At 45.6% G+C, this 11,528-nt stretch overlaps 1 protein-coding gene across 2 annotated transcripts in view; it reads right to left on the minus strand.

Moving 5' to 3' along the window:
• Positions 1–11,233, minus strand: part of TIMM8B (translocase of inner mitochondrial membrane 8 homolog B) — a 29,187-nt gene extending 17,954 nt beyond the window's left edge. Inside the window, exons 1-2 of one of the 2 annotated variants that reach the window (XM_069628899.1) lie at positions 11,118–11,233; positions 2,092–2,211 (exon numbers count right to left, since the gene is read on the minus strand). The gene's annotated coding sequence lies outside the window, so the exon portion shown is untranslated. Of the gene's footprint in view, positions 1–2,091; positions 2,212–10,934; positions 10,964–11,117 lie in introns of those variants that run through there. The other variant, XM_069628900.1, reaches the window with a different exon arrangement.
• Positions 11,234–11,528: the final 295 nt, after the last annotated feature.

The raw sequence follows: 11,528 nt of genomic DNA on the forward strand, positions 1-11,528 counted from the left end.
CCGTGCCACAAAGTCTTTTGTTCTGTCCTTTAGCCCTGTTGTCCCTTCCCCCAGGTCGAGAGACCCGGGTATTCATTCGTGGGCTCCTGCATGTCTTGTGTGCTAGTGCCCAGGAAGATGGTTGGCACTGTCTGGTATAATCCACACTACTGGTGCCAGTATGTCTGGTAGCCATGAATGGCTGGAACCACTGTGGTCCACAATTGTCCCACGTCTGGCGTGCATGCAAGAGAGCAGGTCTTCCATTGGCTATCGGAGATTTGAGTGCGAAACGCATCCGCAGCTAGTCCCGTACTCTGAAAGACGCTCTGTACTCAAGGGTAGACTCTTCTAGGAATAGGAACTTTATTGTTCATTATCTCAAGCTCCTTCCTGAGTAGCTACAGCCCCTGAAAAGAACTCTTTACGCACAACCGCGCATTGTTAACGCACAACAGTACTTTGAGCGCTAGGCTCCGCACTTCGTAGGGCTGGACTACATAAGTAGGACTGCCTAAACTGATATATGTGCTGAACTAACCCCTTTCTGTTACAGGTTGTCGTCATTTTCCTACCCCATCATCAGTATTAGGCTATTCGCAGATAGCTAGTGAATGATCATGTGGGGTATCGTTGATTCACAACTGTGGTTTAATTGTGTTTTGATTATAAAGGCCTAACATTTATTTTTGATATACATCTGTCTAAGAGTAATTTGTCATTGTGGGGTTCCGATCACTCACACCCCTCCAGAGACTTCTTGACCGCCTGCCAAGCTACCATAGATTGGTCTTGTTTGTCCAGAAGAGGTTCCCCTGTTTCACTAAACTAGGGTGGCCTCCTAAACTTCTGCCCACCGGGTCAGAGTTTAGAAATCCATCTTCATTCACCTCCACAGTGCCACATGCACTGAGTGAGCCAAGACCTCCAGGAGGTCAGTCAGGTCCTGCACTGTGCCTCACAAGCAGAACCCTTTGCCTCTAAAAGGACGCTGCAGGGGTCAGACCTGCTCCTGCCCATTCCCTTCCCTCTGGTGTCCCCAGCTGTAGCAATCAGCAGTCAGGTGCAAGCGTGGACACGGCCACCCTCCGATGCCGGGAGCAGGCCTACCTGCCGGGCACCAACGGAGACAGTCCAGGTGTGCCGTACAGTCCTGCAACTCTCGTATCTCCAGCAGCTGGCACCACCCTCATGCCCCCCCGTCCCCAGCAGCACTCGATCCTCCGACAGCGCCAAGCCACTATCAATAGTTTTCCTCTTCACATGACCGCCATAGGATCCTAAGCGCCGGGCCTCCAACAGCCGCCTCGGTTCATGCAGAGTTCTCAGACAGCACTGCCACCTGCAGGGCACTCCCCGTGCACTCCGGTCTTTCAGGGATCTGCAGAAAATAAAACTGTAGCAAGTTTGCTGGCTTATTAAGGATCTGGCGGGAACTCGAATGGGAGTTCTGCCCCATCCAATTTAATGAGGCCTCTGTTGAGGACCAATGGTGCTTTAGGGTACCTTTGAGGTTTATATCCACAGCTTTTGAAATGTAGAAATTGGTTTTGAAATCCATCAGATGAGCAGGAAGTTAAGGAAGGTGATTCATAACAATTGAAGCTACTTATGCTATTACAGAAAAAAAAAAAAATTATGCTAAAGGGGATTAAAAATTGAATTGCTTTTAGAATTTAGTACAGTGGGAGCCTAATATGTGTCTCGCAATCCTATGGTGAGGCGAAGGCCTAATTGGCTGTTAGCCTGCGTATGGAGACACGAATCAGACCGCATTTTAAGTGGTCAAAGAGGACTGAGGAGCTTTAAACAGACATGGATATAATTTCACCAAAATGCCAGGGGTAGTGGAAGGGACATCACACCCCCGCACCCAGCCCCCCCCCCCCCAAAGTAACATCACGGTAACTGATGGCATGCAACCTTTCACCCCTTGACAAAACAGTTTTGTGGTATCATATAGCATTGTTCCTTAGTACACTGCGAAAAATATGGTTATGACATGACTAGTATGATATACATTTCATACAAGAATGGATCACCAGATGTAGCGTTACCAGCGTGTATAGGCCCATATTACCAAATTACTATGAAGGTAAGCATTTCACTTACCTTGGCTTGCCTGCAGTTACCGTCATCTCAAGGTTCCAGACAAAGTAGCTGCTCCTGCTTGGTCTGCTCAGACCTGACCGGCCTTCCTGCTCCCAGTCCTGTGCCACAGGTTGCAGAAACCTGGCATAGAAGAAAATGGCAGTGAGTGGTCAGGGTGCACAATTACACTTAAACTAATGCAACGTGAACCTAAAAGAAAAGAAAAAAAAGAGACAACGCAGCAAAAGCCACAGCAAACAGACTATAGTTGCAGCTTTTAGTGCGCCACTCAATTGTCCACTTGTGATTCCAGAGCTCTCAAGTTTCAAGAGGCCACGCATGAGGACATCCAGTCCTGTTCCCCTCCCCCCCTTTGGATCAAGGGACATGTAGTTTCTTTTCCATTTGAAAAGTACAAAAACTACAAGTCCCAGAATTCTAAGCAAACGCTGGATGGCCTCACACATGGCCACTGGAAAATTGAGAGCGATGCGATTCCAGCCCCCCTTCCACTTTAAGAGTAAAAGCATTTGAGCTTGGACTACAATATCAATGAGCTCAAACAAGACTTCGAAAGCATATCTGCCAACCAATGGTTAGGGTGGTATATTGTGATTTGTGCAAATAGAAATAGGGACACCAAAAGCACACCCTTTGTCAGATATTTGTATGGTCTAAGTAGTATAATTGGGTAGGTTAATGTTTTTAAGAATAAGTTAAGGTGCAGGGGAGAGAGATGCAACCTTGACACCTAGGTTGCGCTAAATACAGAGAATACAAGTTCCCAATTCGGGAACTCACGTCCCCTGCACAGTATCCTTTGTCTGGAAAACCAGAACAAACATTCATATTATTTAAATAGTTAGTAATTCAGATAGCTATTTGCATTACAAATATTTAGAAAGAAAGCGATTTTGAAAAAATGCTCAATTAGATTAGGTCACAAGGAATAATCTTCATTTTATTCATGATGATGTACTCAAGGAGGACCCAACGCGTTTCGAGTGCTTCACACTCTTCATCAGGGGCAATTTTGTTTCTGAGAAAAAATTATATACAATATTTTAGGTTTAAGCAATGAAAATTATTTCAAGTCAAAACAGTTTAACTAGACTCCTGTCTGAAACCTACTCAATTTCGTCTTTTAAGTAACAGAACTGTGGTTTTTCATTTTAGGTTGCAATTGTATTACAATACATACTTTAACTGGGATCTCAGTACATTAGGAAACATCTCTTAAGATATTCATAAATCCCTAAAGCCATATTGTGTCAAGTGTAGCTAAAAACAGAGTTAAGAAAAGGCCTGGGAAAGCACACCTGGTGACAGTTACCAACTAAAAGTAAAGATTAGTATTCTAACCTTGTATTCCTTTCTTTGGATAAAAATAGAAGTTTCAGGATACTTCTGGACTGTAATTATTTCACTTGGCTGCAACTGTTATGAGACTAGCTCATAGCGAGAAAAATGACTTATCTCTCTCAAATCTGGAAACCGTTTCCTGTGTGTTTAGTCAAAAGAGGGTGTGACAAATACACAGATAGCTAAAAACCTTTGAAGGAAGTCACAAGGTTTGCAAAAAGCCCTTACAGTGGTATAAGAGAAGTCTCCTTTGGATGGTGGTCAATGGGACCCCAGTGTACAAAATTTGGAGATCAAACGGATGCTTGTCTCTAGTAGTAAGCGGGATCTAATGGTAAGAGATAAAGAGAGATCAACTTTAAGATTGGCTAATTCCGCTCTTATAAGAATATTACAGCCACCATGGCGGAGAAAGGGCAAGCCCTCATACCAAATGCTATGTGGGGGGAGCTTTCTTGACTGTGGTGCGCTGCACTGCAAACCGGAATCAGGATACCCAAAGGGATGTCCAGACCCCATTTGCAGAGCCGTGTCATTATTTATGTGGTACAGTACGGTGACGTCATCACGCGCATGCACGTGTGACGTGAATATGCAGATGTCTGATTAAATCACGGTAAAATAATTATCTTTCCAACAGGAGGGGCGAAGATTTAAAATAGGGTCTCTTGACTAAAATTGTACAAGGATACCATTAAAAAAGGTCACACTAGAATAGTAGAGTATTGGTATCGAATTAGCATGCATCTTGTGTGTCTGGGCCAAGTGCGTATGACGTCATATGTAAACAAAGTTCACAACACCGCAGACAAGATGATAATAGTCAGCCATTAATCCACGGCTGTGTAACTGATACTGACAAAAAGGAATGTTATGCATCTTCATTGTTTAAGAGAATGGTTCGGCTTCTTGGGTTGCATGAACTCTACGTGTTTAATCCATGGTTAAGAGCCGGGAAATACTGGCGGGGAGAGGAGACCATGACAAGATAATGGCCTAAAATGTTATTAAGTGAAAGGTAGTCTGTAGTGTAATCCAACAGGATAAACTAACGGGATAACTCCTACACGAATCAGAGAAGCCTCATTTATAGAATAGGGGGGGGGGAGGAGTGTGTGTACTGCCTGGAGACAGGGTCATCCAGCAAGATCAACTCCCCACGATCTTTGTGAGATGGGGTAATTTACAGACACTTGTTTCATGTAAACCGGCTTAGAGTAAAAGATGGGCACCTATAGTTCCCTACACAGCCCTATTAGTTAGAGAATTCTCACACCGTGATTGTAGAAGAGTATCAGTGACTATGCCTAAAACGGCCCTAAGAGGCAAAAGACCTTTTCCGCGTTTCGCCAACAATCAATATAAAGACAGTATATTGTGATGGTGGCCAGGCAATTTCCCCTCCGACCTCCACTCCAGTGTTTAAAACGGGAAAAGAAAGGAAAAGGAAAAGAAAATTAGAGTAGCTGTAAATATTTCAGAAAAGTTTATGGGTAATGCAAGCATATGACACACGGCCACTCAAAAAGCAGTCGGAGAAATGTGTGCATAGGCTTAGACAAATTAGGAATGGAGCGCACAATATGCAGAAAACACTAAACTACGAAATAATCAAGGGCGTTAAAGTATTTACCTTTAAAAAGCTTCCACTGTGCCAGTCAGTGCAGTAGCAGTGACAACAATGGTTACTAATGAATAATTCTCTTTCGAAAATCAATATTGTGGCGTTACTTGCCCATCGTCCACAAGAAGTTTGAACCAACAATGCTGGATACTCCCCTGATTTCATGCAAACGTAGGGTCTTCGTGAAGGGCACACCATTGTAAAACGTTCTCAGAACACTAGAATTAATCTTTCCAACTCAATTATCATTCTACACAGTCTCCAGATTTACTTGTTTGGTCCCATGCATTTTTCGACTACAATTACAGCTTCATTCTGGCTGCTTGGCACCTATGGGCAAGTCGTGTTTCAGACTGCGATTGCCAGAAATCGCTGGCCCAGCCAAGTCACATGTTGGTCGCCAGAGCTAAAGTGGATTCTCTATGGAGGTGATCTGGCGCTGCAAAAAAAAACAACAAAACGTTCCCCTTGAAGAACGTCTTTCGATTCTTCGGGCTAGAGGCAGAAAACGGTTGGGTCACAAGAGTACAAGTGATGCATAACCAGGTTTAAATCAATCCATACAAGCATAAAGATGGAGATTCCACATAAAACAAATATAAAAGTAAAGCAATAGTTGGGATCAGGGGAACCCTCAATGTATGAAAGATCGGTCTAGTAAGCAACACGGGTGTTCAGAACATATAAAATTTGAAGTGATTAGTAAAATGAAAAAACCGACACAGTATGTACGGAAACTCTCTGTGTCTGCACTGTGAGGATACCTACACGGAGAGGGGAGATTGTTGAACTCGGTCTGCAGTTACCTTCTGCCTCCTCTGTCCTAGCAGGCCTAGCCCCATATCCTTGCCATAGGCAGCTTTTTCCCCCATCCCTTAGGCAGTCCCCAGTCTCCTCATCTGGCTCGTAGGAACACAATCCCCTCCTAATCGCCAGTCAAACTCCTATGCTGCAGCTACCTGCAGCGCCCCATGTATCCAGATGCCCACTGCCCGCTCAATATGCCAGTTACCCTAGCCACACATGCCTCCAGGTCCATATGCTCACACCATGTGCCCCTTCTCTGAATGCCCTTAAAGCATCCGTGCTCCCAGGCAGTGTGCAGCTACCCTCAATCCCCCCCATCCCCCCCAGGTAAACAGCTGGCAATTACCTAAGACAAATGAGCACTCAGTCTACCGCTACCTTTAGGCACACATGATGCCAAATGCCCAAAGCCTTCGTACCATGTGCATCCACAATACTACCTTCAGTACCCCCACTCCTCCACCCCCAACCCGGCCAAGCACCCGGTTTCCAGATGCATTTAGTCCTCAATGCGTCCGACTACTAACTGGCCTGTCTCCGGCTGCTTCTAGGCACATGTGACCAAAGCACACCCTGCATTGTATGCACCTGTATCCATCCTCCCAGTGTACCATGCACCGAGATGGTCCTGCTCCTCATGCATGGCTCGATATGGACCACTATATAACTTGGTTTCTGATTGCCTCAAGGAAAGGCTGCAACTGGGTTGGGTTTATGGTCTGTCTGCTTAAATCCCTTATCTGGTCTTAAGAACACGCAGGGAAATATTGTACTACTTCAGCCACCTCTGCCCTCAGTGGCAACTTTTCTGCAGACGGAAGCCGAGCCTTAAGCAAAACAGCATGGAACGCACTTAACCTGACCAATCTCAGCCTTTTACCTTGCTGTTGGTTCTGCTGCCGACAGACAGGGAAACTTAAACGAGGTGACAACGGTGGCCTAGCCATGTCCATACATCCTTGGAATGTGCAGTCACATTAGGTATGTTTGGATTACTTTTATTGTGATCTTCATAACTCTTGGCCCTGCTCTTCGTCACAGTACTTTCTTTTGGAGGTACCCAGCTCCACAAATGATTCAGCTCACTCGGTCAGCTACTCCAAAATAATATGATAGGTTATTTATAACGCAATACCCAGAGGTTTCTAAGCGCGGACCCGGGGATTGAACCTGTGGTGTTCCGTGTCGTCTTGCTTCCAAGGCGGGCACGTTACCCCTGAGCTATCCTTCCGGATCAATACTCACTTCTGATATTGCTACATCCAGAATATTAACAGTTAAAATTCAGATAATGAACCGTCAAGTTTATTTGATCACCACAAATTGTAGGACTCATTCTGAGACATTTTCTGCGATGCAATTTGCCGCCCAGGGCCTCATAAATCCTAGGGCCAGCCCTGGCTCAGTGCAGCTCGAAATGTAACTGGCAAGTACCCGCAACCAATTTTTCCAACTGGCAAAGGATTTTCCACTTACGAATGTCTACTTGCCAGAAATAAACTCGCGTTTTCTGTGCCTGAATACTGAGTTTTCTAGACATGAGACCTGAAGCGAGGAAGTAACTGAAACGCAGGAAAGACCACAAACAGCTGAGTGAGCAGAACAAATTCAAGAAACCGCCTGATGCTGTGCATCCATTGAACATATTTCAAATGGTATGCCACATTTAAGTGCTCCTTGGTTGCATACAAGTTCTGCATTCTCCTCTTGCAAACAAACAGAATATTCTCTCAATAACTAGGAGTGCCACACATGAAGTATATCATTACCCATTCTGCAGGGGAAGCAATAGCAGCAGGTGCGAGACAATGCATTCTTCTCTTTTTTGCTGCAGACAGTTTGTCTAGGGCCTTGTGTGAAAAAACAAGGCTTCCAAACATTGCAACCAAAAACTCACTTTCTTTTGAATGGGTTTTGTTCCAACATGCTGGTGCTGTGGATTGAGTTGGTGGAATGTTGTCCTTTGAGTGTGCAGATTCCAAAGGGGCAGTTAGAGAGAGCAAGCTGAGCTGTGTAGATGGGCCAGCGTTTCTCCCCTATGTACTCAAGAACTTACCTGTACATTTGGGCCTAATAAACTTACATGTAACTTACCTGGTTCCTGTCTGGTGTAACGGACACAGTGCCAGTAGTCCAGTGTAGCAAGCAGTCTTTCCGTTGTCAGTGTGCGTTGGAGGGCCTTTCAAGTTGGCAGCATTTCTGCGGTCAGTACAGAGTGGGGGAGTCATGTGGCCGGGCAGAGCAGGAGGAGTCTGTCCCCCTGCCTAGAGGATATCGGCAGTGTGCAGCACAAGGAGCAGTGCTGCAGGAGGTGTCGGTATCTGTGCGCCGGGTGGCGCAGCAATTGTAGGAGAGGTCGGTAGCTGTGGGCCGGGTGGCGCAGCAACAGAGGGCGGAGTGTGGTGTTAAGGAGTGAAGTCGGTGAGCGGCGCTTACATGAAGGGCAGAGGTGAGGTGATCCCCTCTCTGGTCCAGCAAGTGAAAGGGTGACGTCATCGGCACTGGTGCGTGCGTGCCAGCCATGGCAACTGGAACGCAGTTGCTAACATTATGGAGTGCAGCGTTCTCATTGTGGACATGAACGCGCAGTGTACATTCCCCAGTACATTCGGTGTTCCCTATTGCCGATCTGGCGGCCAGTAATTTTCTTTGCAGGGAGCAGAAGGCAGGAGCAGTCACTGCAGGGCCTGGTGTTTTGGTGCAAGAAGTACAAAAAGGCAGCACTAGGTTTCAGTGAATTGTGCATCTATGGATGGTGACCTGAAGCGTGAGAAACAAAGGTGCCGTGTGTCGACGATGCAACTATGAGTGAGGCTAAATGTCTCATCTGTACGGTGGGCAAACCATCCTGTGAGTTTTGTGAAAGATGCAGTAGTTCTGTGGAGAACTTGAGGGAAATGGACCCTGATCTCTTTTTTTTTATTATTATTATTTTTTTTTTTTAAATGTACATTTGTAACAACCTCACTTTATCGGAAGACTGACACAGGTAGGTGTCTGGGGGGTGGGGCTGGTAATTTTTTGAGGTTGTGCTGTTCTCGGGCATGTTAACTGTGTGGTGGTGGATGTTTATATTGTGACCCCTGGGTTCCCTGATTAGTGTTCTCAGTATTGTTTATGGGATGTTATGTTTTCCTTTGCAGAGGTGCAACTTGGACATGGGGGTGCGGGGACCGTACCGTATCAAGTGGGACAGTAACATTGGTGTTTTACTGTTCATGTTAACGTTGTTTGCTTTACTGGTGTACATTTACAGACATGCGAGTTCAGGGTGAGCGCTATTATATCATGCAATGGGGGACTGGTTAGGTCTCAACCCTAGTCATGGGGGACCTATGTGGACGTTACTGGAGGATTTTTATGGTGCAGGGACATTTTCTTCCATTTTGGGGAAATTGTAATTGTGATTTTACTGAAATTCTTCCGTTTTGGATTTTGTGGGTTGCAATTGTCCGTGTTCCATTGGACGGGGTGCGTGGTTATAGGGAGTTGAGGCTGGTGCTGGGGAGGTAACGGGTCATGTTGGCGCATTCCCACTGCTAGGCATGTTTTGACTCCCGTGTCCGGCGTACGGTATGGGTTGTCTACATTTGCAGTGTTCACAAAGGTGTTGTGTTCTGTGGAGGCGTGCCACATTTTTCTCACAATTGGCGTTAGTTATCTGCAGGTTTATCCACCGTAGGAGGTGGGTTACACATTGAGGGTTTTTGTACATAACGCATCTCTGCCATAACCTGTTCTGGTTTTATCTTCTGCCAGTTAGGATTTGTGGTTATGCTTGGCAAGTTGTCTTTGGAGCAATTGCAGTTTGTATACAAGTCTAGTTCAGGGTGCTTCCATAGCTGCAGTGCATCTTGCTGTTGCCGTGAAACTTGTCTTGGGTAGGTGCCAAATTTGATCTGGTTGGTTCTGGATGCATTTTGTGTCTGTGCACAGTGTTGTTGTGCAGGGTCTTGTTCACGATCTGCAGCAGCGTGTTGTTGTTGGTTCTCAAGTTCTGTTCAGCAAGTCTTCTTTGTGGCTTGTGTTAACTAGAAGTGCGGTTACGTGCTGGTGCTGAGGAATCTTGAGTTGGTGGAATGTTGGTGTGGAGTGTTGTCCTTGGAGCATGGAGATTTCAAATATTTCAGGGACCGAGTGAGTTGTGTGCATGGGCCAGTGTTCTTCCCTGTGTACTCAAGAACTTACCTGTACATTTGGGCCTAATAAACTTACATGCAGTTTACCTGGTTCCTGTCTGGTGGAAGTACCCCGCCTTGGTTACTTCAGGCTTCTTGGATAAGATTTAAGTTTTCACTATCTAAAACATGCATGTAAATGAGGCTATGATAGCTACATTTAGAGTGCAGTAATGTAGAACTATTTCTGTGGCCCTCTGGTCAGTCTAGTTTCATGAGCATGAACTGGAGTTATTATTTTGATGTAATGCTGAGCATTGTTGTTTGTGTAAAACAAGCTCTTGGAGGTGCAGTTTTAGGGGACCCATGTCAAATTGAATTGCATTGGTCAGCTTGAAGAGGAAACAGTAGCCCTTTGGGTTGACATGGAATGTTTACCACCGGGAAGATGAGCCAACTTCCCCCGGCTGTTCTTGGTTTATGACAAGTGGCGAGAGGATTCCAAGAGGCCGAGTGCCCCTCGCTGATAAGAACATTATATAGATGAAGGTTTACAACCGGGATTTAATAGAGAGGGCAGCCTGTCGTAATACAAGCAGTTCGCATACCAGATCCGCAGCCAAGGCCTAAGAAGCAGTAAGCTCTTGTGGTAGCTCAGGCAGTTAAGGCACGAGCTCTACCATCTGAATGTACCTCAGCGTTGCAACTTCATTGGTGTGGCTAAGCATGGCCTTTCTTTTTAAAGACTGAAATAGATAACGAACGTAAGGTTAGAAAATATCACTCTTACCTTTCACATGTATTTAGGCAATACACATGTGAGTTCAGCGTTACCGTACCAAGTCTTTTAACAGCGGTTACTTGGATTAGCTCTACTTGCACTGCTAGACGGAAATATCCAAGGCAATAGTGAGGGGCTGAGATATGGAGAAGCAAGCGAGGTTGTGCCTTACCTGTCTCTGTGTAACAGGCAGCTCCTGCGCGCCCACATCTGCCAGAGGCCTTTCAGTTCTTCTCGCAGCCTCAGTGAATATTCTCTCTTTCCCTCCCCCACACCTGGCTCAACCGCCCACCTCTTCTCGTGTGTACGTTGTACCAGTAAGTGTCAGAAAAAGTCCACTGGGAATAAAACTTACCGGCTGCAGAATGAAAACAGCGTTTAGATCACACATACGGCCTTAATCTTAACACGGGTGCAGTGAAAGTCCAAGTAAGGCTGCAAACGTTCACACATGGAACGCCCTCAAATACGTGCCAAAACGTGCATTGGCGCACGCGATGATGAAGGCAAAAGGGGCCTAGCTGCTAGAGCCGACTGATAGGAACATCGCGGCCATTTTTAAGTATCCTTGGCCCTGTGGAGGCTAGTGGGATAGTCCTGTCTCAACACCATGGTTTGAGGCTGTAGGGCACTATGTATCTCTTATAATTGTAAATTATGAGAAATGTCTTAAAATGTCCACACATTTATTTTTTCAGAAGCTTAAAACGGGATGTGATTTTTTGGGAACGGCCCATTTAGTTTGTGATTTTGCTTAAAATGGTGC

Source organism: Ambystoma mexicanum, chromosome 12, assembly GCF_040938575.1.
Source record: "Ambystoma mexicanum isolate Mex_15411 chromosome 12, UKY_AmexF1_1, whole genome shotgun sequence".
In the NCBI taxonomy this organism is placed as follows: Eukaryota; Metazoa; Chordata; class Amphibia; order Caudata; family Ambystomatidae; genus Ambystoma; species Ambystoma mexicanum.